Here is a 24,218-nt window from a genome sequence, read left to right as displayed (position 1 = left end):
AAAAACCAAACCAAACAACAAAAAAAAAAGAGCAGAAGAAAAAATAAAAGCCAAAAAACCAACCAAACAAAAAACCAAAATCAAAACAGGAAAATAAAACAAGCCAAAATAATGGTGCCCTTCAGAACTGTACCTTAATCAAAGCCATCTCATCTATTGCTCAGACTTCTATATACATATCTATCATGTTACCTGTTGCCTGCACCTAAATCTGTTGCTCTGAGGTATGAGGATCTGTGCTGCCTGGACACTGGAGGAAGAACTCAGTAATTGTCTTCTTTGCAACACCAAAACCACCACTAGCAATACCCTATTTTTATCATTCTGGGATGTGGGAGGAAAACATTTGCTGTGCTGACTGTACAAGAACTGCATGTATTCAACTGCAGGGGACACCAATCCTACCAAGACTGAATCTGCACTTCTCTTTAGTGGCTTGAGGACTGGTCACTCTTCATACTTTAGCAAGAGGATGGTGAATTTCTAAGATTACCAGCAGATCACACACCATGTTCTACAAAAATGATAGTAAAGTTTGCAAGACATGACTACAATTATTATAAATCTGTAGGAAAAGCATCAATGAATCTCCAGGTTCTAGGTTTTATTCCTTGCTTTGTCATCATCCTGTTAACACCACTGGATTTTCACATTGAAATCAGGATAAAAGTGTTTAAGTCCTTTTTAAATGCTCTGAGACAAATTGCTGAGGAGTGTGGTGAAAAGTGAAGCAAAATATGTACGGTTAATTAGCCAAGTTTTAACAACTGAGAGAACAGAGAGGGGTTGGGCCTTGTCTAAGTAGTCTCTCAGTGTTTGAAGAAAATAACTTTTCTGATAAAAATTCCATTGTTACATAGGACAGGTTAAAAGGCTGAACTCTGCTGATGCACTCAAGAAATGGGGACAAAACATTCTAACCTTCCATTAGACTTCTGGCCCAGTCAGAAATGTAGTGCCATTGTAGTGGTCACAATGACGTCATTTAAAACAACAATACTGGATTCACAGTGTCCTCATTTATAATACTGTGCTGGATTACCTACCAATAAAATAAAAATAAATGTTGCAAGAAAGCATGAAAGCTCATCCCAGAAAACTGTCATGTCCTAAGCCAGAAGGATTTTGTAGGAATCCTGCTCATCCCAGAGTACAGTTACTTACAGCAGAGTTGTGAAAAGGTCTTGCAATCTAATTGCAAGACCGTGATAATTTCAGTTCATGACAGATTCACATTTACATACTACATGAAACAATAAGGGTCTAAACAAAGACATGAGACAGCTTAATGCTTGTTTTGAGTGGACAAACACCAATGTCAAACAAGAGCTGAAAAAACTGGGAACCCAAGTCTATTCCTCTGTTAAAATCAACAACAAAACAAGTTTCTGATAGTGTTTAAATTGGCAGCAGAGCATGCAGGTAACGGAGTACACACTGAAAAAACCTTTTTTGTTCTCACAATAATTTCCCTTACAAAAAAAATCCATCTCATAAATTCTATGTACCATTGATGACTTATATTTATATTTGATGTATGTGGACACATGGGTCTTGGAGGGAATTTCTGCCTCAGATATGTAGATGACTTCATGAACAGATAGAGAAACACCATATAAACAAAGCAAGAGCAAGTACCAGCCATCAGCTGGTCAGTCACTCCCAGGCTGTCTTTTGAGTCATCCACATTTCACCAGCACCAGCTGTAGACTAAATTCCTTAAATCGTTACATGGAAGAAACCCATATCTGTGTTTGCATCTTTAGCAATAGATAGGTGGGATATGACACTGCACCTGGAAATAAAACCACACACCATCACTGAAAGATCCCCTCAACTGGCCTTGCACAACTTGAAGGAGACACAAAATGGTTTGATATTGGTCAGGGAATAATCTAGAGCAACTCAGACCCATGGCACAGGTGGACACACGTAACCAGTGTTGCAACAGGGCAGGGCACGGTACAACAGGCAGGGCTCCTCTGCGTCTGGCAGGTCCACACTGCCCCTGCACAGCCCTGGGGCTGGCACAGCTGCCTCTCCACACCTCTGCACCTCCTTGTTCTGCACAGGGCATGGTAAGATGACAAGACAATGCTTGAAAGCCTTAAGCTTTTAGAGATGCTGTCAGCCTGGGTTCTTAGGCAATATTACCAGAACCAGTTTTCTGATTGCATCTGGATGTCAATAAGCTTTGAGTACTCAAAGCATCGGAAATTGTTGAGATTTTTTTGTCTGTTACAAATATCTGATTGATATATGATAAAGAAATCCAGTTAGGAATCTGTACCTAACCTGAGGACATTTATAGCACCTGCAACTTTTATCTCCTTGCAAGGAAAGGATTAAGGCTTCATAAATTGCACAGTTGATACAGTTCTGTCCTTATCTTCTGATATAAAAATAAAATATATCTGACTAGAATGTCATAATCAGACAAAACAAACATTAATTAAAAAACTCACACCAAGACAAAAAGAATAACTAAATAGCAACTAAGAGCCTCCTGCAAAAATCCAGCAGCAAGCACAAGAGAGCCCACTGTGTCTTCTGCTCCATCTTCTTGCCATTACAAAGCTGATGCCATTACTATACCCTTACCTGGAAATTTCTCATAAAGTTGATTCTTCAATTCTTACTTCTTAAATAAAAAAACTTAGCTAGCTAGATCCAGTGATGCCAACAGAGCTACTCAGCCAAGCCAAAGGCTATAAAAAAACCCACTTTACAAGCTCTAGGTAGAGGCAAAATCTCTTTCCTGGGACATTTCTCTACTGACCTCTTTCAGCAGCGATGTGATCCATAGCCATGTAACCTCTAGAGCAGTGCAAGGCAGATTTTAGTTTCCTTTTCCAAGACCTCTGCCAGTCAGGCTGATTTGTTTGCTGAGCTCTGTAATTTGCTGAGAACCAGTGCGGTATTGTCATTGTTTCCACTGGACATGATGAATGGAGCAGGGGCAGCTCTGTGCCATCTGTTCCTCCTCTGTGTCATCACCACGTCGATTCAGACAAGTCATTCTCCTCTACAAACATTTGGAACATTAAGACAGCTGATATTTAACAGACAAATATTATTATTATTATTATTATTATTATTACTAGTAAAACTGAACAAAACAGACGTAGCTTTAACCTATGTTTAATGATGAAATGCCAGTGTCTGAACAGGAAATTATGAAATGATTTCACACAAAAGTTATTGCTTATTGTTCTTGTAATGAAATTTTTCAGTGCTTCCAGAAGCATGAGATTTATGCAGGCCCAGATGAGGACTTGTAATACTACTCAGCTGGGGGAAAAACAAAAAAAGAAAAAAGTAGCATTTCAAAATACCCCAGTTTTAATCTAACAAGTGGCTCTGTTGTGCAATTCTTACTCATTCAATGAAGCACTCCATTGAATTAGACCCAGTGAGGTCAATAGCCCTACTCATACAAGTAGTACTTATGCTTCAAAACCTTTTTATTAGCTTTACTAAACTTAGTGACATGATACAAAAGATTATTCCTTCTCCATAGCCAATGAACAAATAATTTCAAGACATGCCACAGACTTAGATTTTTGTGTTAAATGTGACTCCATACATGGGATCTCTGGAGACTTATTTCCTCTTGTCACTGCCTACAGTTTTGTTATTCGCCATTTCAGTTTTGTTATTCACCGTTTCAGTTTTGTTCATCCTATCTCTTAGGGAAGTACAGGTTGAGAGAAAAAAGCCCAAACAAAACTTCAAAACCTGTGTTTGCCAGTTATGGTAATGAGGTGGTAGCTGGGTTGCCTCATAAAAATTCAATATTTTTCATTCAGTTGCCTCATGACACTTTACTATGGTTGAAATTAGTTATTTTTACCCTACACTGTCAAACAGATGGAAGAAACCAAAATATTTCATAACCAAAATAGGTATTCACTTTATCTACTTAACTGTAAGCATTCAAACTTTCAAAAGCTTTGTTAGGCCAAGTTTTTTTCTGTTTTTACTTGTGGAGAATTTCTTTTGACTGTTGAGAGTTTTGCTTTCCCTATGGCTTGGCACAAATAGTTGTAATTCTGTTTTAAGCAGATTTAACTGCAATTCTTTCTCAATTTCATGCCTCACTGAAGTCAATGGAGCTCTGAAGAGGCACCAAGTGTCAGATGGGAGACTAAAAGGGGGAATGAGAATTGAGAGGTTCATTCTAGAAATCGTTGCCAAATGCAGGAAGGGCAACTTTACAAAATTATCTCAAGAGTTTTTTTAAATCCATGAGTTCTGACACAGGTGTTTTTTTGAAGCTTGTTTAAGACTTATATTTATATTTATCATTTTAACAACAGGATAAAATGTTATTCCTTACTTGAAGTTCTTTGTATTTAAGGTTCAGTGCAGAAGTCTGAAACACCCTGCATTTGTTACAGAAGCCTTAGGAACATGGTCTGGTATTCCAAAAACACTGCCATATTTCCAGAGCTACAACTCCAAGAGTTCAGTTCAAAGCTGATACATATACCAGAAAATCAAGTCAACTGAATGTTTCCTAGAGCAGCAGCTCCTACTCAAGATAGCTTTAGTCACAAAATATTTTCTTTAAACCCCCTCAAGTTTAAGATTTGAGTCTTGTAACTCTCCTGCCAAGATACTAGCAAACTAAAGTTTCTTTCCTGTGATGCTTGTTTTTATATTCCATGTAATCTCTAACTTTATTATGCACAGTAAGCTTGTCAGACCTCAGTAAAGAATTGGAGTCAAATGTTACTATTTTCCAGTCTCCACAGTTCTCTTTTGAAACAAATCCTTATTCAAACAGAGCATATTTCACATTGTTGGAGAAGAGTTGGGCAAGTTGGGCCTAAGAGTACTTTTAGACAGGTGTCATTCCACTATCCAGCCATACATCCCTTAGCTGGGGAGGCAACTATTGCAGCTACATTCAGCAGCCTATTGCTTGCAGTGGATTTCAAAACAGCCTTTTCTACACAGGATAGAGGTTCTGTGCTGCTTTTTCAATGCTGCTAAGATTGCAAGCCATCAAGTAATCAGGTACAACTTGTTCTGAGAGGAGCGCATGTCCTTCAGCTCCAGCACTCTCCCTGTAGCTAACAGGCACCTGAAACTCTTACCTGGAGCAGCTCCTCTCCTCACCTGCTATGCACTGTGCTGGCAAACAGCAGCTGATGTCATAGAGTTACAGCATCATTACAGTCTCTTTGCATAAGATTTCCTTCTCTTCTTTTTATCTGCTAAAAATGGAACAAAGGTGACTCATGACTGAGATAAGCAAAGACTAAATACTCAGCAGTAAAGGCTCTGCTAGGGATTCCACTGCCTGAGCTGGTTCCCTGCTTCTGCTCATCCACAGGACAGACGTATTCCTGGTACCACCTCAGCCTCTTGGACCACACTACAGCCCTGGGGGGCCTGGCTGGATCTCCCCCCCCAGCCTCTTCACACTCCATGCATTCACTGTGGCAAAAGCAGTGCTGATGCAAGGGCTTCACCTGGGTGATGGTCCAGAGCTTCAGCTCATCCCCTATACCATGGGGCCTGGCTGTGGAACTCCTGCCAGTCTGTGCAGGACAGAAGAGCATCACCCCCAGCAGGGTGGGGGAAGGTTTAACAGACTGTTTTCATTGAAAACAGGTGTATAGAGGAAAGGAGTAGAGCAGGATTTGAGAACTAGAGAGCAGGAGAAATTCTCCAGATTGAGGTTTACTATTGTACTTCTGTGAAAGAAATGCCAGGAAAAGGCCCTCACTCCTCCCTTCCTTCCCACAGCAACAGCCATGCTTCAAACTGCAACCTTTGCCAGTCCTGGTAGCCAGTTCAGCTCCTAAGATTTCTGGTCCTGATAATGCAGATAGATAAGCCATGGCCCTTTGGCTGCTCTTCTGTCTGATGTTCAGGCAGTGGTGGAACAGATCTGGCAGAAACCTTTGTTCATGGGGACCAGTTTCTACAGCCCTGGGAGCCAACTGACATCAACATGAGTGTATAGGACGTGCTACTCCTTGTCATGGAACAAGTTCAGAATTAGGATAGTGTTTTTAGCCTTTTAAAACAGTGTGAAGATTACATCTTTATCACTGGATTCCTGAGGCCAGGAGACACAGTCAATCATTAGATTCAAGATCAGAATAATTAAATTCAAGATTAGTACAGTTTTACTCAGTGTAGCACTCTTCTAGACCAAAGCCTGGTGTTCTGAGTTTGGCTAAAGGATCTCAGTAAAATTCTCTGATGTAACTGGAATTGCTCAACAGTGGAAGATGTAACCCCTTTGCAACATGTTCAGAATTACCCAGGACCAGATTTTGATCTTTAAGATAAAGGAACAAACATGCACACACTATCATCAGTTCTGTATAAAAAAAAAAATCTAGAGAGGAAACCAAAAAATCCTATGAGCACTCTTGCAGTGAGTCATGGCCTTCTCCTTAGGAAGTCACATCTGTCTGTACAGGGCTTTGCTGACTTCAGGTGCTCTGTCCAGATTAAGATTTATACCTGGGTTTATCTAGGACTAGTTTATATTTGCTTATATTCTTACTATTTAATTCACTATCTCACTGATCTTGATAAAAAGCTTAGATATCAACCCTGACACCAAGCACAAGTAGTGTCAGAGCAAAGCCACCTTACACAGGATGCTTAGGGAAATACTTTAATTAACTTCAGGAAGCAATTAAAGATAAATCCCAGATTTGATATATTATAGAACAGCAAGAAAGTCATCCACACATTTGTTCCTTCCTACATAAGTTTAATTAGAACTGTCAGTGGCCTTCACAAGAATTCAAACCACTGCTCACTATCATGACCTTTTGATAACACAGAACACCTTTCATTTTTTTTTAACAAACTAGTCACTCCAAAACTTTTCCTACAGGCATCCCTGCATTCCTACAGTTCCATACATACTTTTGACACTTCCAATCAAATCAACACAGCTGTTCACAATGTAAAATTAAGGCTGAAAATAACTGTTTATAAAATGCACCAAAATTCTTATATTTTATATAACATTCTTCAGATCATGATTATCAAATGTGGTTACAGTTTGGATTCTAAGGAGTTTTCTTTCCAGGATTGTCATGGCCTTCCTAACACCTCATGTTATATTTCTGTTGCTCAGCATCACCATCAGTAAAATACAAGTTATTTTGCAATCTCCTAAAGGTATGAGACAGGTAATTATTAGTGAGTGAACAAAGCACTAATAAAAAGCAAAGACTTTTGGGTTAACAATAGCTGATGTGGCAACAAAAGTCAGGATTCTGCCTTGTTAAGTCTCTCTTCAGACCTCACACCGTACATGACAATGTTTGATCTGTATTTTATTAGATACTGGTGTGTCCCAAATCATTCATCAGAGCTGCAAAGGCTTTCTAGTCAGTTCAAAGCTGGTTCTCTTAACTTGTCTTTACTGGACTCACATTTGAGCTAGGCACTGGGAGAAAATTCTCTTCCCATACTCAGCATTCCAACTGGCACAATATTTTATCAATAGTCTAACAGGATCCAATGTTTCTTCCTGTAGATCCAGCTGCTGGAGCAATGGGACTTTGTGAGATCAGCTTTTCTTTTTTTTGTTTCCTCCCTTTAAAATGACAGCAGAGGAACAGTTCAGTTCAGTTCAGTTCAGTGCTTTTTCTACTTTCATATGGTCCTCTACAGGCACAAAGACAAAATCATGGTATCTTAATGAAACCTGAGATGACAAATAGCTGTGGGAACTAGGCTTCAAAATAAACAACCAATATAACGAGACCCACGTTGAACCTGAAGCCTTTGTAATTCTGGCTGTGCAGCATTTTGTAATTTTTATTATCCTCTGAGACCAAGCCTCAGTGTTCCAATGAAGTTAATAAATTACATTTTTAATTTTCAACTGACCTTCTACACTTGAATTCTATTTTCAGACCTCAGTTACAGATAAGAAGGAGTTTCACATTATTATTTCTGCTACCCAGGGAATGAATAATCATATTTCATAAATTTTTTCCCGTGTTTCCATATTTCTTTTGGGTCAAACCCAAAATTGTTTAGCAAGTTTTTCCTAAACACTTAAACTCATTCTAGTTGACTTTTAAAAAATTTTTACCTTTTCAATTTGTCTCTAGAGGGCGAAGATCCCATAACTGATAGACCATTTTCATAGTGAGGGACAGAAGTTCAAATTAATTCCCTGCCAGATTCATAACAGAGATTCTAAGCCCCTTTCTGCACCAGGGACTTAAACATACCACCAAATTCTCTGCTTACTTTCACTCTCCACCCCTATAGCCAAATAAAATTTTATTCACGTTCCTTTGGGGAAAATTTTTCAGTGAAACAGATGCAGAAGGGTACAGAAATAAGTACTAGTTTGGGAAAATAAATCCAGAACTTCCTGAATCTTTTTTTACCTCAGAGCTTTCCAATTTTTAGCAGTTCCTAGCATGGACTTTTTTTTTTTTTCTTTCTTCTTTTTAAATAAATATATTTTAAAATCACTTATAAATCCACAGAATGTGGCCTTCAAACCTTTATGTTCTTTAGCTGAAGATTATTTAGATGTTTTTTTCAAAGTGCACTTCACTGTGATCCATTAATACTGGACTCCAATGAGCCACTGAAATAATACATTGCAAGGTGCAGGCTCTTTGCTGTAGCTGTTCTGGGGCCACTCTCAGCACCCTGAGCTTCATAACCAGCAGAATTAATGTCAAACAGAGCCCAGTGAGGCACAAGCATCAACCAAAACCTGGAAGAGCACTGTGTGTAGCTGTTCCACCCATTGCAGTCCCTTGCCAGCTGCTGAGTTAGACATCCAAAACTAGAACAAACACTGAGTGGTGCTTTTCCTGGGACACTGCATGGAGCCAAGACATTTACCTAAGCATAGATTTTGTATTCATTGGCTTCTCACTGTTCCCAAGAACCTTCCTTCCTACTAAGATGTTATAGACATGAATGGTCATTTTCATGATTAGCAAAAATCTGCTAGGCAAAACTGGAGGAATAAAGGACCTTAAAGCTGCTTGGATGAACGAACTTGTGCTGACCTCCAATGGCTGGGAATGTGTATGAAACACAGACCTGCAATTATTTGTGTTCCCTTAGGAGCTCCAGTGCTCTAAATAAAGTAATGTTGACATGACAAGAAGGAAGCATTTTTGAGGTGGATACCAAATGATTTTTAAGGGAGTCCCAGGATTATTTTTGCTTTGCATCACCATTCTATTTTGAAAGCATGGTGGATATGTATTACGAAGTGTTTGCAAGAAAAAGAAGTTATTTTCAGTGGGAAGTTAGTTTTTCTGTCTCAGCTGTTTGGAAATTTCACAAGAAATTTGGAAATTTCATTCTTAAAACATTTGTCCATCTTATTTATTCTTTAGAAATAATTTCATAAGGCAGAAAACAAAAAATACATGAGTATGAAAAGAATTACTGTCACAATTCCTGTGGCTGCTGAGTTCCTATACACTAGAGAAGATCCAGTTGCTAGGGCTGCTAAGTCAGGAGAAACACTTGTACTTAAATCACTGACAGCATGGTAGAAGCTTCCTTTTGATTATTGGAATGGACCCACCTGGGCCACCAAAAAAGGTAGGGGGCAAGAGAGAAGCTGACTTCATTCTGACAAGATTTCGTCCTTGTGTTTGTCCCAGAGCAAACTCAGAATTTCTAGAGCTTTACCCTGTGCCCTTTCTCTCAAGGAGCTTTATGGGCAGCCTCTCTCAAGAGTGAGACTATGTGCTAGAAAGTATCTAAAATAACCCAGTAGAACTTCTTTCAGAGCATAATCAGGAAATTCTGGCTGCAGTGGGAAAAAAGAAAATAATTATTTTTTTTTTGCATTGATATACAGACTTTTTTTCCTTTGTACAGTGAAATGAAGGAGCTGAGTGGCACAGGAATAGGGTTAAAATCCTCACCTATTAATTCAAAGAGAAACAATTAAATAAGAGTCACGGGAAATGGAGTTTGTCTATTTAAGTGCAGGAAACCAGCAAATCTCCTGCTGCCACTCTGAGGTGGAAGGATAAATTGTGCAGAGACACCAAATGCTGGACCTAAGTTAATCACATCTGCTTCAGTGGGGAGCAGGTGACAGTGAAACAGGAAGCTCACAGCTGGACAAGCACTTTAAAAGTGACTAAATTTGAGCAGGTACATCTGGGAAGGAGAACAGCAGAATGCCAGATGCATGAATCAAATTGAAATATGCAAGTGAGTAACAGCCAGGAAATGAAAGAACATTGCTTACCTATGGGAGGAGATTGATTACTTCCAAGTCACAAATTCTAGTATCAGCACTGGGACCTCCATACCAGCATAAATTAGGAATTCTGCAGCTAAAACAATGTATTCATTGCTCAAGATGCTGTGTTTAGCTGGGGTAATTAGCACACACAAGTCTGTAGTTTTGTGGAGGTTTTTTAAACAAAACAAATCAAAAAAAGAAGCAGCAATGCCAGAATATTTCAGTTTCACTGTGGGATATGTCAACTTTAGGCAGATGCATAGCACTGATCTTATAAACTGAAGTGTCTTGCTTTCACTATGTTTTACCACAGGAAAACAAAGGTGTATTAGTTACCCTGAGGTAACAGAAAGGAAGAAAGAAAAAAAAAATAGCTGCTTCAGCCCTAACGACAAGTAGTCAGTTTAATTTATTGTAAGATAAGCAGAAAGGCTGTGCCTAGATAGGAATACAGCACTGGCCTCACATACCTAGCCAGAGGCAAGCACCTGAAGTGTCACCTTCCCCATCTGCATTTGTAGTGACATAATCTACACTTGTTAGCTTGCTTTAACAAGCTCATCTGTCTTGAGCAGCAAAGGTAAAACCTCCTTCTTATCTTGGTTTTGGGGTCAAAGGCAAAGCTTGGAGAAGGTTATTAACAGAATCAAAGATATTCAGAATTCCTGGGAAACCATTCCATTCTATTAAAGAAATTGGTTTGGTTTTGTTCCAAAATTTCTAAGAATTTTTCTTTAGCTTCCAGTAAACATAAAGGCCCCATCACCACGTCTGTCAGAGCTGTCTTACCTTTCCCTTGCCATCAACACAAACCAATATTTCAATTCCCACATCCCACTCCAGACTGCTCTGAGAATGAAGTTATTTATGCAGGATAAAATTGTACCTTCCTCTGGCATTCAGGATCAGTCCTTCTTCCCCAGAAGCTTCTGGAAGTGAACACCCCCAGAGAGCTGCAGTCAGCAATTTCAAAACCAGGTAATTTAAATTAAAGGGAAAAAATCCAGACTTTATAGATTAAAATGGAGGCAAAGTCATGAAATTCATATTAAATATAACAAAATCAGGACCAGTCTAGACCTTTTTGTCACAATTTGCTGATGAAGCAAGAGTAAAACCTTACCTAGCAGAAAGGCCAGCTCCTCAAATCCAGCACACAGTCTGTCAGACATCATCCCCTGAAACTGTATAACCTTTTTCTTTCTTTCAGGGGCCTTGTGCTCAGGTAAGAGGACTCTATTAGCAAGTGGGATGTGAGGGATATTCCTATTCTAATAGTTGCATACACATAGACTGGACTGCCTTTCCAAGTGAATTGTCCTTTGAGTTTGGACTCAGACCACAAGATTTACCTCCTGTATATATTGAGAACATTTCTATGCACTATGAGTATATTGTCACATCAAAGAATAATTTTAAACCTCTGCTAGGGTCTGAAGAATTCATAATTAACAAATTTTCCCTATCCAACTCTAAACTCGGAGAGTTACAATGATGCTGAATGCTGAGAGGCAGCATTCAGCTCCCAGTAAGATCTGTAGGGATGGTAACAAGCTGTCCTGCCTCAGCTGGTGCCCCTATCCTTCCAGCTCTATCAGTTCAGCATTAGCTAAACCTCATTTCAAGCAGAATATTGATCTCCTGTTGAAAACCTGGGATGAATGCATCCCAAGCAGAAGCTGTCACAATCTAAGCCAGACAATTGGGGGTGTGAGGTGTGGGAAAGAGCACAGGGATCCACAATATCAGACACCATCATCAGAAGGAAAGCAATGGTCAAACCCTTGGTGTTTGCAAACCGTTTTCAGACCTCCACCAGAACAATCACGGGTGTCAAATGTTCATAAAGGATGTGTGCCACAAAATACAGCAAACAGATCATCAGTGCAGTTCAACTAGTACAGCCTTCTGCTCCATTATTTAGCATCATCAGTTATTTGGGTGCCTTTCTTATGGTTCAGACTTGGCCTTTATCTTTAATAACCAGTGATTGTTTTCCCTTGTTGTGATTTCACCGGTCTACAAAAGGGTATGTGAAGAACTTAGAGAAAAAAGCCCCAAATTAGTTTGCACCCATTTAAAATTACATTAGAATTAACAAGTATTAATAAGACCATTTATTTCACTCTAATTTTTATTGAAATTCAATCTATCTGTGCTCAGAAATGTATAGGGTGTGATTTTCAACAGTGGCTCAATTTTCTCCTAGCTTTACCTATAATTGGCCTCAGCAGGGACAAAAACAACCCAAAACAAAACAAAACAATACCCCTGAAACAACAAAAAAAGAAAACACAACAAAACAAACAAACAAACCCACAAAAATACCCACAAAACAGCAGCAACAACAAAACAACAAAAAACCAAACCAAACAACCAACCAAACAAAAGAAACCACAAAAAAGCAAGCCAGGGATCTCTAGAAAATTCCAGTTTGTGGCAGATAAGAACACTGATAAAATTTCCATTGAAACTGCTGTGTTTTGGAGCTTAATCCTGAGTACAAGCATGCAGCTGTATTGGCTTGTGACACCAGCAATATGTGAGAGGCTCACAAAATCACACAGCACCACAGTACCATATCAAGTGGTCTCCTTTGTGTTATTGTCTCTTGAAAGAGAGATAACCTGCTCAATCATCACACTGTGGTAAGAGGGAGAGCCAGTATGTCCACTATTTCGTCTCTATCTAATAAAAGAAGTCTGGAGACAGACAGCAGAGGGAAGTTACCTCTTTTTTATTGGGAATTTAACCTGCCTAAATGGTCCCTTGTCCTGGAATAGTTCAAAATAGACCCAGTTCAAAATAGAAGCCTGGGAGAGTATCTCAGAAGGGAAAGAAGCCATGCTAGTCAGTCCCTCAGCATAAATGGCAATGATATGTGACTAGTCTCATTTATCAAATCGTAAATCTATGCCAGGAAATCTGGGACAAAAACCCAGTTATTGAATGTTTCATTTAATGATCTGTATGATAGAAAAGATTTTTAATAAAAGCCAACAGCCTACAAAACATAAAGACATAAGATACCTAATTCAAACTTTACCTAACCCTAAATATTTAAATTATTATCTTCACTTGTATGTTCTTTACAATGTAGACCTGAAGGTGTCACACAAGCCCAGGGACAAGCAAGTCACTTGTACTACACTGGCAGACATTTAGAGATCAGCTGTGCATTTGCTCTCCCCAGGCAGGGCATCACTGCTGAATCCATCACCTTTGATGGCACCTGGCTACAAAGTCCCACAGCACAGAATTGCTGCTTGGGAAAAGACACAGAAATGCTCTGTCCAACCAGTAACACGCTGATGACAGAGCTCTGCCTGTGTCCCAGATGTCTGCAGTGCTCCCAGGACCCATTTCCACAGGGATACATTTCCCTCTTAGTGGGCTGGTGCTGAGCCTGCCTTTAAAGTGTGCACAAACACCGGCTGCCCTTGCAGAGAGCACCTGCTCGCTCCTGCCCTGGGACTGGGAACCAAACAGCTTTCTGCACAAGCCAACAGATGGCTGTCTTGCATTTCTTTCCATTAACAACCACATTTGCTACAGAGAAACAACTGTCACTGTTCTCTGGAGCCCATTTCCTGCCAGGATTCTACACAATTTTGTAAAAAAGAAGAAATAAGGAACTCTCTAAACCGTTCTACCTTGTATAAGGGGAAAATTTTAACTATGACTTGAGTGCTGCACTGTTTAAGTATGTGACTGCTGTACTAAACATTCCTTTTTTCTTATTACACCTCATCAATTATTATGGCAGATTATTTTTTAAAGATTTTTATTTAAGCCTTTTCAGTCTATCTATATTCAGCAGAATTAAAACAATAAATGCACATGGATATAATCATCATCCAGCACAACTAGGGGAGAATACTTGATCAATACTACCTTGGAAATCAGAAAAATGACCCAGCAGTTCTGCCTGGCCTTCAGAATCTCTAAGTCAGCAGTTATTTATAAAGCCTGGGCAGACTTGGCTGAATACCACAAAAAATAATGAATAATTTTGTCATAAGCACTGTCAGCTCTTTCAGTTATTATTTGTGGCTTATTATTAACAACTGCATATGCGTATCTGCATGACAAATGTTTTTTTGCCCTGAAGATGTTTATGAATCCTAAATACTTTGCAAATAGTCAGTGAATAATTATTCATGTTAGAAAGTAATATTGCAAGTCATTATGGGTTAGATCTTTTTGGTGATTTTCTCATTTTAGAGACTCAATTATCTAATCACAGTGTAGAAACAGAAGACTTGAGTAAGCAGACAAATAATTACCAGAGTCTTAAAGAACTAGTAGCAGGGGATTAATAAAAAGCCTTTGTAACAATTCCTCTTTTTTTTAAGTGGGAAAAATTAGAATTTTTGACCAATTAACACATTCATAGAAAAAAACCTGATCAGCTCAGAAGCAGAAGAAAATGAAAAAAAAATTGTTCAGTATTTCATCAAGAAGAAATTTGAACACTCCTAGTCTATAATGAAGTTAAAGATTTACAATAAATCACCATTTTCAGAATGAAATTACAAATCTACACAGAAAAATAGTTTCAAATTCACTATTCTAAGATAAAATCTACCAGCCTGATAAAAATATTTATGGCTCAGCCATTATGAGAACAGAAATGCTGTAATACAACTAACATATCAAATAAATTATTAACTCCTCTGAACAGATTTTGAACGAGATTTATACCTCAAAGTTGCCCAGGCAATCATTCTAAACAAATATGCTTGGCAAAACACCACTGCTAATGTCAAAAGAGAAAGGAAAAGTTAAACTTACCAAATACATTTTCTGCTGTTCCTTACTTCCACACCATTTCTCAGTATACAGTTGCTAAGCTTACAAAACTGGGCTTCCAGAGGAAAGAGAGAAATGATGGTTAAGCAAAAGCTTTATTTTCTGTCTTAACAGAAAAAAAAATCCACAGTTACTTATTCTGGGGAGAGTTCACATGGTATCAAATCCTCATCTCACCTTTTCCCCCAGTCTTGGGAAGAGTTCCTCTTTTGACATGTTAGAGGTCAAACATGAGCATGAGTTCAGAATCAGAGGAAGAGACAGATGATGATTTTGTAGAATGTCTTTATGTGGCATCTCACCAGAGTCCAGCCTCCCAAAGTTGCTGAAGACTGAGGATGATGATGAGCACATTCACATGCTGGTGAACAAGAACAGGCAGAACACCAGGGATGTGACACTGATTACAGTCATGACACTCCTGGAGCCTTTTTGGTTCCATCCACCCTGATGCTTCATCCCTCAACAACACTTGGGCACAAGTGTTGTTGAGTGAATAAGAAACTCACATTTCTTTGGCAAATGAACACAACCTTGTCTTTACTGTGGTGTATTTTTGAAAGCATATACTGCACAGCAGGTTTGTAATCTGTAGCAATCAAAAGACAAGTATTTTTGTGTAGCATTAAAAGGAAAGCAATGACCAGTTTTTGTTTTTGTTTTTTTTTTGTGGAAGAGTATGTAGCCCACATTTATACGACAGCAGAATGTATTAAAGAGCAGTATATCTGTGAAGTGAGCAACCACAGGTAAATTGTTCCTGGCCTAGTACTTGACACAGCTTGCAGTCTAAGGCAAATTTTATGGTTTACACAGTGGGAACTCACCAAGAAAACACCAACACATTCTCTGCTGAGAACCAAGTTATTTTCAGACTCTCATCAACCCTTAAAAAATCCATGGTCTCATTATCTTGCACACAGCAGATAGATTATCTTGCATACAATGTGCTCTTTCTCGTAGGACGTTATTTATTTAAACAGATGAGTTTTCCATAGCCAGGATGCTGGGAATTGTTCAGATTCCTGGGTTCTGCTGAAGCTGACTTCATGGACACTCATCTCCATGTGTGGCTGATAGAGGGATTGGCAATGTCTCCTCAGAAGCTGAGTTATCCCCTCAGAGGAACAACCACACCCAGGTCTCCTTAACATACTCCAAGGTTACCTTGGCATCTAGATGAAACTTAAAGTCCTTAGCAGCAAAAAATAACTTGTGGCATTGGCAGTAGAGAGAAGTAACAGCCTGTAAGTGTACTGGAAATGGCACTGTGGAATATTACCAGGACCCCTATCAATATTGGTACCCTTTCATTCTGGTCTTGATGGACATTATCCACAGCTTCTGCTAAGAAGGCTGCATTTCATATTTACAGCTAATGCATTCATAATGGAGCTGTTAAACCTTCTCTTGTTTAATTTGCTTTCACATCACTTTAACTAGAACTTGAGATTCTTCCTTGGAGTCTCCATCCCTTTAACCAAATTCCCTACTGCTTCAAAGTATTGTAACTTTGATGGGTCTGAGTTGAAGCTAGTGAGACCTGCTGGCCTGCAAGTGAGCAGACTAGCACTGCATTTCTAGGTATGGACTGAACATCCTATAGCAAAGTCTTTAAGACAGTACTCCTCATACCCAGAGCTCTTGAGTTTCTGCAGTCACTCACAGCCCTGCCCAGGAATATGTTTTCCTATTAGGAAATTTTTTACACTTTCTGATGGAGGGGATGCACAGATTGCATTCCTTGACCTCCTCAACATGATTTAGTTGCATCAACATCCCAATGTCACTGGAGATGATTTAAAAGACACAAAAGGGCCAGATGTGCTTTGACTTCATGTCTGCACACTTATCCCTATGCTCATTTTAGGAGTGTTGATAAGATTAGGTTGCTATGAATAGATTTTTCACTACATGTACTTAACCTTGGCTATTTGAGATTAACAGGCAAACCACAGGAATCTCATTCCTAGATAAAAAAATGGTCTTGGAAGATTCTCGTGGTGCCCACAATCCAGCTGGCCTTCAGCATTACCTAAATGGATGAAGATTGCATAGGTTATCACAGGAACTGTGTAGCACAGAGGCCGTGTGAAAGAGATAATAACAGCTGCCATAGGAAAGAGGTAATTTAGAAGTGCAGGAAGATCACACAGATCTACATGCAGTTAGGCTAATCTCATAAAACATTTATCCTTCTTTAAATAGGGAAACCATTTTGGATCTCTGCTTTCATACTCTTCAGGAGAGGAAAATACTTATTCTGGAGGAACCACTTACAGAAGTAACAACACAGCTGGAGAAAACACATCCTGTTTTTCTGAATGGAGTATGTTCATAAAAATATCTTGAAGCAGGTCATACTTCATGAGATGATACTAATATAAAAAAACCCAAACCTTTCACACACTTAAAAAAAAAGTGAGAAAAATGTATGGAGGGAAAAAAAAAATCACACACATAACAGAAAAAAAATCCAGCATTATCTTGAGTTTGGAGACAATAATCATGATTTCCTTCTTCTTTTTTATTAATATTTGTGTTCTTTTACTATAATGTGCTTACTAATTGCATGTCTTTAAAAATGATTATCAATACCTGTCTTCATCCAGCAATTTACTGGAGAAGTTTATGAATGAACATTCTCAGTTCCCTGACTGAGACAGCAAACTGACAAGGAAAACCACTTAAATCTAACAGGTGCTGGTGCATATTCAGCCCAAGAGTGGTAAGACTCAAAATTATCTCCACAGAAGTAAAACAAAAATGTTTCCAGAAGATAGAAGTTCCATGGTCCCTAGCACAACCAGCATTCTTTAATCCCTTTTAGAAGAGATCTGATTGAAATTAAATCCAGAGATATCCCCAGCTAGAAACTGAGACACACTGCTGGAGAAGCTTATTCACTTAATCAACATAAAACCAGCAGTTTTTTGTCTTATTATAACTGACTGTGTACTCTGCTTGTTGTAAAGTCAATGATAAAGTACATGTTGATTACAATGGAGCAAAGCTGACCAGACATTGGCACTGCCCTTTAGGAAATACCACTCGTATGTAATAAAACAACAAAGAATTAGGACAAAGAAGGTCTAGATTCATCTCATAGCTCTTTCTTAAAGCTGCTGTGAGAGTGAAAAAACCCCAAAAGGCATGCCATCCCTCTGCATCACAGCTGTCAGATCAAAACCAGGACAAAGAGACTTTCTAGTCTTTCACTTCTTGTCTTAGTCTAAAAGAGATAATGAAGATTTATCTCCATCTCTTACTATCTTGAACACCATATTTGTAGAAACACAGGATCTTAAAATTGTTTAGGTTGGAAGGGATCTTAAAGAACATCTAGTTCCAATCCCTTGCCATGAGCAGACACACTTTCCACTAGACTAGCTGGTTCAGAGCTCCATCCAACCTAGCCTTTGAGACTGAAAAACTGTTCTAGTGTCTCAACTCTTTACAACTCTTTCTTTTCTGTATATATGATATAGCTAACCTATATCTCCCCTTTCAGTTTGAAGCCATTACTCCTTGTCCTTTCACACCACAGTTCCTGAGGAGTCCCTCTCTGGCTTATTCGTAGATCCCCTTCAGATACTCAAAGGTTGCTCTGGGGTCTCCACACAACTTTCTTAGCCTGTTCATAGCAATGAAATTCTCTTGTGTGCACTGAATCCTATGTGCACAAATCTAAAACTGCTGAGACTGACACCAAGCAAAGGGTTGTTTGAGCTCCTGGGAACAGGGCAGCTTGCTCTGGGAGTCATCTCATCCTGTCCATTTGCACAGACACCCACAATTTAAGCACATATGAAGCAGAAGCAGCTGAGCTGCCACAGCAGAGAACTTTGAACAGGCTGCTGTAGTTTTCCAAGAAGCCAGCTCTGGAATCTGTGCTCTCTGCTGTGGCACTGATGTTTCCTTTGTTAGAGGCAGGACATTGCTCATCTCTCTCTCCCCAAGTACAAATGTCTGACAAGTCAATTCTGTGGTTAATGCAAGCTGACAAAAGGAGGTTTATGTACTGCTCAACAATACCACTGCCACTCACTCGACAGAAGATACTTCAAGGGCAGCCTGCTCCTGTGTGACACGACTACTGCTTTGCCAAACAGAACAGATGACTTGCAGTGGTAATGCTGTTTTTTGCTTTGAGTCCCTCAGCTAGACTGTTAACTTCCCTCTTGTGGCAGATGTGCAGATGAATCACTATCTCAGCCTGCAGTGGTCCAGCTAATTTAAACACAGATGCACTGTGGAGAGTACAGAGCCTGGAGGAAGAGGGAGGGGAAAGCTGGTGTGCTTTGAAGGAAGCACAGCCTGCTAATATCTACAAAAACTGAACAAGAAATAGATAAAACTAAATTAGCGATCTATTAAAAATAAATTAACAGCATCTGCAAATGAAACTAAATCTAAAATAATCACTCTAATAGCAGGGTCTCCTGTGAGAGTTACAGCTTAATTTTTTCATGTATTTGATGAAGGCATCTATTAATTAAAAAATATTTATACAAGGTAGAGGCTTGACAGGAATACTCTGTGCAGCTGTTCTAAAGGGAGCTTCTTCTGTTAATCAGCTATTTTAGAAGAAAATGCCTCTAGTCTAAGCAACAGAGGCAATATTGTACTTCAATAAATCATATTTAATGACTGTGCTTTCTAAATATTATCTGCAGCTAGAATTGGATGAACTAGGCTGCTTTCTACAGGTGATATAATACACTTTCCTTTCCATTGTTTAGTTAGCTTGACCTGAAAAGAAATCTTCATCTTACCCTCCTCCTTTTTTACTCCCCTTTTATTGCTATCATCATATTGAATTGTTGAACATCCAAGAACAAAAGAAGATGATCTGATATGTATGAATGCATTGTACAAATCAGGAGGACAAAGCTAAACACACATTCAGTAGCAGGTATGAAAAATATTATCAGTCATTGAGGCAGGGATAAACCAAGACTATGTGTCATTAATGAGGCTATTCAAAGTAATTTTGATGAAGTTATGATTCTATTGTCATCCAGGACTAAGAAGGAATCACTTATCATTTGAAAAAGGAATCGTTAATCATTATGCAGCTCTCTGGGGCACTAACTCTTTCAGGATTTTCTTCTTTGTCTCCCATCTCCCCCTTTTTTCTATTCTTTTTTTCCCCCCCTCTCATCTTTTCACTGCTATAAAAACAGAGGGGATTAGAAGTTGTCCCTGACAATGTTTCACTGTAAGGTTGTTAGTTTTGTCTTTCAGAATTTATTAGTTTCAACTCTGTATGAGGCACCTGTTGGCTGATGAGAATAAATCAACAGGAAGGTCGCACATGGGTTGGTATTGTACTCTTGCCTTTTAAAGCCTGTTGGGAACTCACTGCTTTGATATATTGGAATAAACGCTGGAAAGAGAGCAAACCAAGCTGTTCAACACTATTTCATCATGTGAATTATGAGTGAATTGTGTAGGCTCCTTGAAGAAAAGTTAGGGTTAAAGTCCTGTTGCTCATGTTGTCATGATGAACTCAGGCTAGTGAGGGCAGGAGTCTCAGGTTGTGACACCAGTTCAGTTCACCACCACAGCTTTTGTGACGCTGCACGGAGAGGAGTGAGCACTGCAAAAGGGCACTCAGAGAAATAAACATGGAAGGTGATGCATGGATGCAGCTTTCCAAAAGCTCTGTCCTTACAGTCCATCTTGCCTGTAAATCCATGACCACCTCCTGAGCAAAGGAACACTAAATCAATTCCTACTTTGGGATGGGAAGGGAAAGCGATGCAACCTTCCCAAATCTAAAATTTTTTCTCACCTTGCAGTCAGCTCCACAGGCACTCACTGCCCCATCCCAAGAATGTGCATAAAAAGAGAATTCAGGACTGAGAAGGTCATAAAAAGGGAGCAAGGGCTGTTGTGCTCCAGCCCTAAGTCTTGCTTATAGATTTTGATTAAACATAACTACGTATCTTGGACTCTTCTAATTTTCTCGAATGCCCAGAAAAAATATTCCTCCTTCCTTTCTTCTGTATGACCCCCATAATCTTGATATTTTTAAAAAGTTAGGTTTTTATATTATTAATGATACACAATATTTTGTATCTGTGGACAGTTATATCTCCTTTTCCTTTCATTACTAAAATATACATTTGGACATTTATCTATGGGGTTTTTAAAATCAGATTGGGTGTTTGATGAAATATTTGTTCTTCTTACACTGTTTTTTTTCAGCCATCCCTGCCACTTGGAACTCCAGCCAATGCCAAAGTCAAAGCACAGCCAGAACATTTTTCACGTGTTAAGTGAAATCATAAAGAGTTGGAAGTTAAATTCATTCTTTTCAAAGCTCATAACAAAGCTTCTACTGGTTTTAGTGAATATTACAGTTTTCCAGGTTATTTCAATACATGAAGAGACAAATGTTACAATGCACTCTACTGTAATTTTATATAACTTTTAGGAACATTCAAATTACAGGTAGTTATAAAAATCAGGCAAAACCCCCTCCATTTCTGATCCAGGATGACAGTTTCAAATGTTGGTAAATCAGATTACTTTTTCCATAAACTCACCAATATCCCAATTCCAGTTTTACAGATGCCATATGTACTAGCATGGTAGAAATACTTATTTTTCTACTTCAAGAGATTACTCCAGTAATAATCAAGAACTCCCAAACCTTTACATTTGCCCATCATTAAGATGCAGCATAAATTGGCCTATTCCCCAGGCACTTAATCCAACAATAAATTCTGATGATACTGGCACATTAAGCATCAAAGAAAAATAGATAATAGGAAAAAAATGAGTCATCATTCTAAGTGTTAGTGAACTGGCACTATTCATGTTGGTTTTTTTTCAGTTCCATTGATGCTTGCCATGCTGCATACAACATGCAGTGCCAGCTCAGCAGCTCATGTAATTTATCATTTTTCTGACGAAGTTAATGGATCTGTGTATGTTTTCTCCCTAGGTGAGAATGTGACCCAACATTTAGACATGACAATGCCTTGATAAACTTGCAGTATAAAGAGGATGGTGGCATGACAGGCATAAGCCTCCTTGGGAAGGCAGAAACAAAGACAACTGTAGTCTGTCAGCACAGGTGAAAGAAGAGGGGCTGAGGAACAGAATAATAGTGATAAGTAGCAGAATATTATTTCACTACCTAGAGAAGATCTGAGGGGTTTTGCTGGCCATTTTACAATTCTTTCACTTGACTTGTTTACTGATGGAAACGTTTGCCAAGGAACTTTGGAAAAATAGTGACATATGAACAATCTGTTGCGGCATATTGTAGTGGTGGTGTTTGTGCTGCTATAGTTACTAAGATTTTAGCATTTTTTGTAATTTGTCATGAAAAAACTGGAATTTGGCATGGGGTTTTTGGGTACCTCCATGTTCAAATCAGATGGTTTTCATATTTTTTGTTACATTTCTTATGTGAAGTAAAGCCTGGAGATATGCTGTGTCAAGGAAAGGGAAAAAGCATGCTCAGATGAGGAAAGAAACAGAGGGTGGGGAAAGAGCAATATGAAGAGAACAGGTGCAATCTTCTTTTCAAGGTGAGAAGAGTATTTACAGGGTACTCACAGGTCTTATGTAACTGCAAAATTAAACAGGTTATGCCAGAAATCCCTTGTGATTTTTTTACTCTAGTTTGATTTCTGATCTGACACTAACACTGTAAGGTTGGTTTTCACTGCATGATAAGCTTAGAGCAGAACCTCATGTTCAAGTAGTTGAAGTTCCACATGGCCCTGCTGTGGAGGGACACAGAACCACCCACCTGAAATGTGGTGGTACAGGCAAACATCTGTTAGAAAGAAATCTAGAGAGGAACTGAAGAACAGGGAAAGAGCAAAAAGGGAACAAAATGCAACAAAATTGTTGATGACTAATCAAACAATAAGAGGAGAAAATATCATATAAACATTAGTCGTGAGGGAAGCTGGGAAGTGAAAAGTGGGGTCAAAATATTGGTGTACAGTATTCCATTTGGGAACCCTCCCATCACATCCTAGGGCTCTGTATCCAGGTATTTCCCATTGCAGCTGAGTGCACATGAAATACTAATTTTCTGTCAGAAGAAGAATACTCTGCCTCCCTCTCCCCAAACCACAGCCCACACAGGGCTACGCTCCTGCCAGGCATCATCCTAAACACACAGAAAATCTTACCTGACACATGTTAGATTAATATGGCATTTAGCCAGTGTTATTGAAGTTTTCAGTGCTTGAACTTCATGTCTTATCACAGTTCTGCAACAATTTTCTTGACACTTTGAACTTTCCAGAGGTCTTTCTGAGGGAGAAGGAGGCTGAAAGTAGAGTATTACAGTGCTGTTAATGAACCTATTGGCAATCATGCTTGCTTTGTACATCTTGGGGAAGACAATATATAGATAGTTCTGTTTGCTTTTAGCATTTTGCCTTTCAAAGCAGTTTAGCAGGTGGATGCATAGAGAAGTTGACTATAGCAGCCTCAAAAAGAACTGGAAAATTATTCAGCGTATGTTTAACCAGCAGAATTGATTAACTAAGGAAAATACAGCAAGAGGTTTGGTATGATTAAGTGGGATTAGACATGCACATGTATCATGAGATACAACCTATCAACATTTGTATGGAAAGAATAACATCCTGTATTACATTACCTGAAATACATATTCACATCCATATATAGATTATACAAGACATCAATGAATGTATTAAAAACAATTATTAGCCAAAAGAACAATGGCTAGCCTAGAGCTCACTGAAGATCATTGGAAAGAAAATTCCCCTCTGGGAAGTTTATTCCACAATATATCTTCTAATCTACTCTTCAGAAGCTCACAGCAGCCACAGTTGTATACTGGATACCTACTTATGGCCTTCCAGTCCTATCTTGCAACATGACTCCTGTGTTCTGATGTTCTTCCCATCAGTCCCTGTCCTGCTGTCTCGTACCATGAAACACAAATTACCCATAAAAATGATAATTCTCTTATTAGTTTTAAAGGTCAAATCAAATGATGTGGAAAATATGTGGTGGTGTGACATATAATTTGCATAATTGCCACAAAAACACTGCGCTAAAGCTGTGTGAAAAAATAATAAATAAAATAAATCAAGCTCCACTCTGAGGAAAAGAGAATCAGCCAGATTTGTGGTGAGAGAAAATGGAGACTGCAACACCAGCATACAAATAC

General features: G+C 38.9%; 1 long non-coding RNA gene across 2 annotated transcripts; it reads right to left on the bottom strand.

The window, feature by feature from the left end:
• Positions 1 to 38: 38 nt before the first annotated feature.
• Positions 39 to 23,338, bottom strand: LOC117244156. Of its 2 annotated transcripts, none has more exons than XR_004496714.1 (4): positions 23,206 to 23,338; positions 15,026 to 15,098; positions 5,125 to 5,222; positions 39 to 3,025 (listed from the first exon to the last, which is right to left on the bottom strand). It is a non-coding gene; the product is annotated as an uncharacterized LOC117244156 (long non-coding RNA). The 2 variants fall into 2 exon arrangements; XR_004496713.1 differs by lacking the exon at positions 23,206 to 23,338 and adding an exon at positions 15,221 to 15,400.
• Positions 23,339 to 24,218: the final 880 nt, after the last annotated feature.

Source organism: Parus major, chromosome 3, assembly GCF_001522545.3.
Source record: "Parus major isolate Abel chromosome 3, Parus_major1.1, whole genome shotgun sequence".
NCBI lineage: Eukaryota > Metazoa > Chordata > Aves > Passeriformes > Paridae > Parus > Parus major.
The sequence above is the reverse complement of the archived record's forward strand: the minus strand, read 5'-3'. Positions and strand labels throughout refer to the sequence as shown.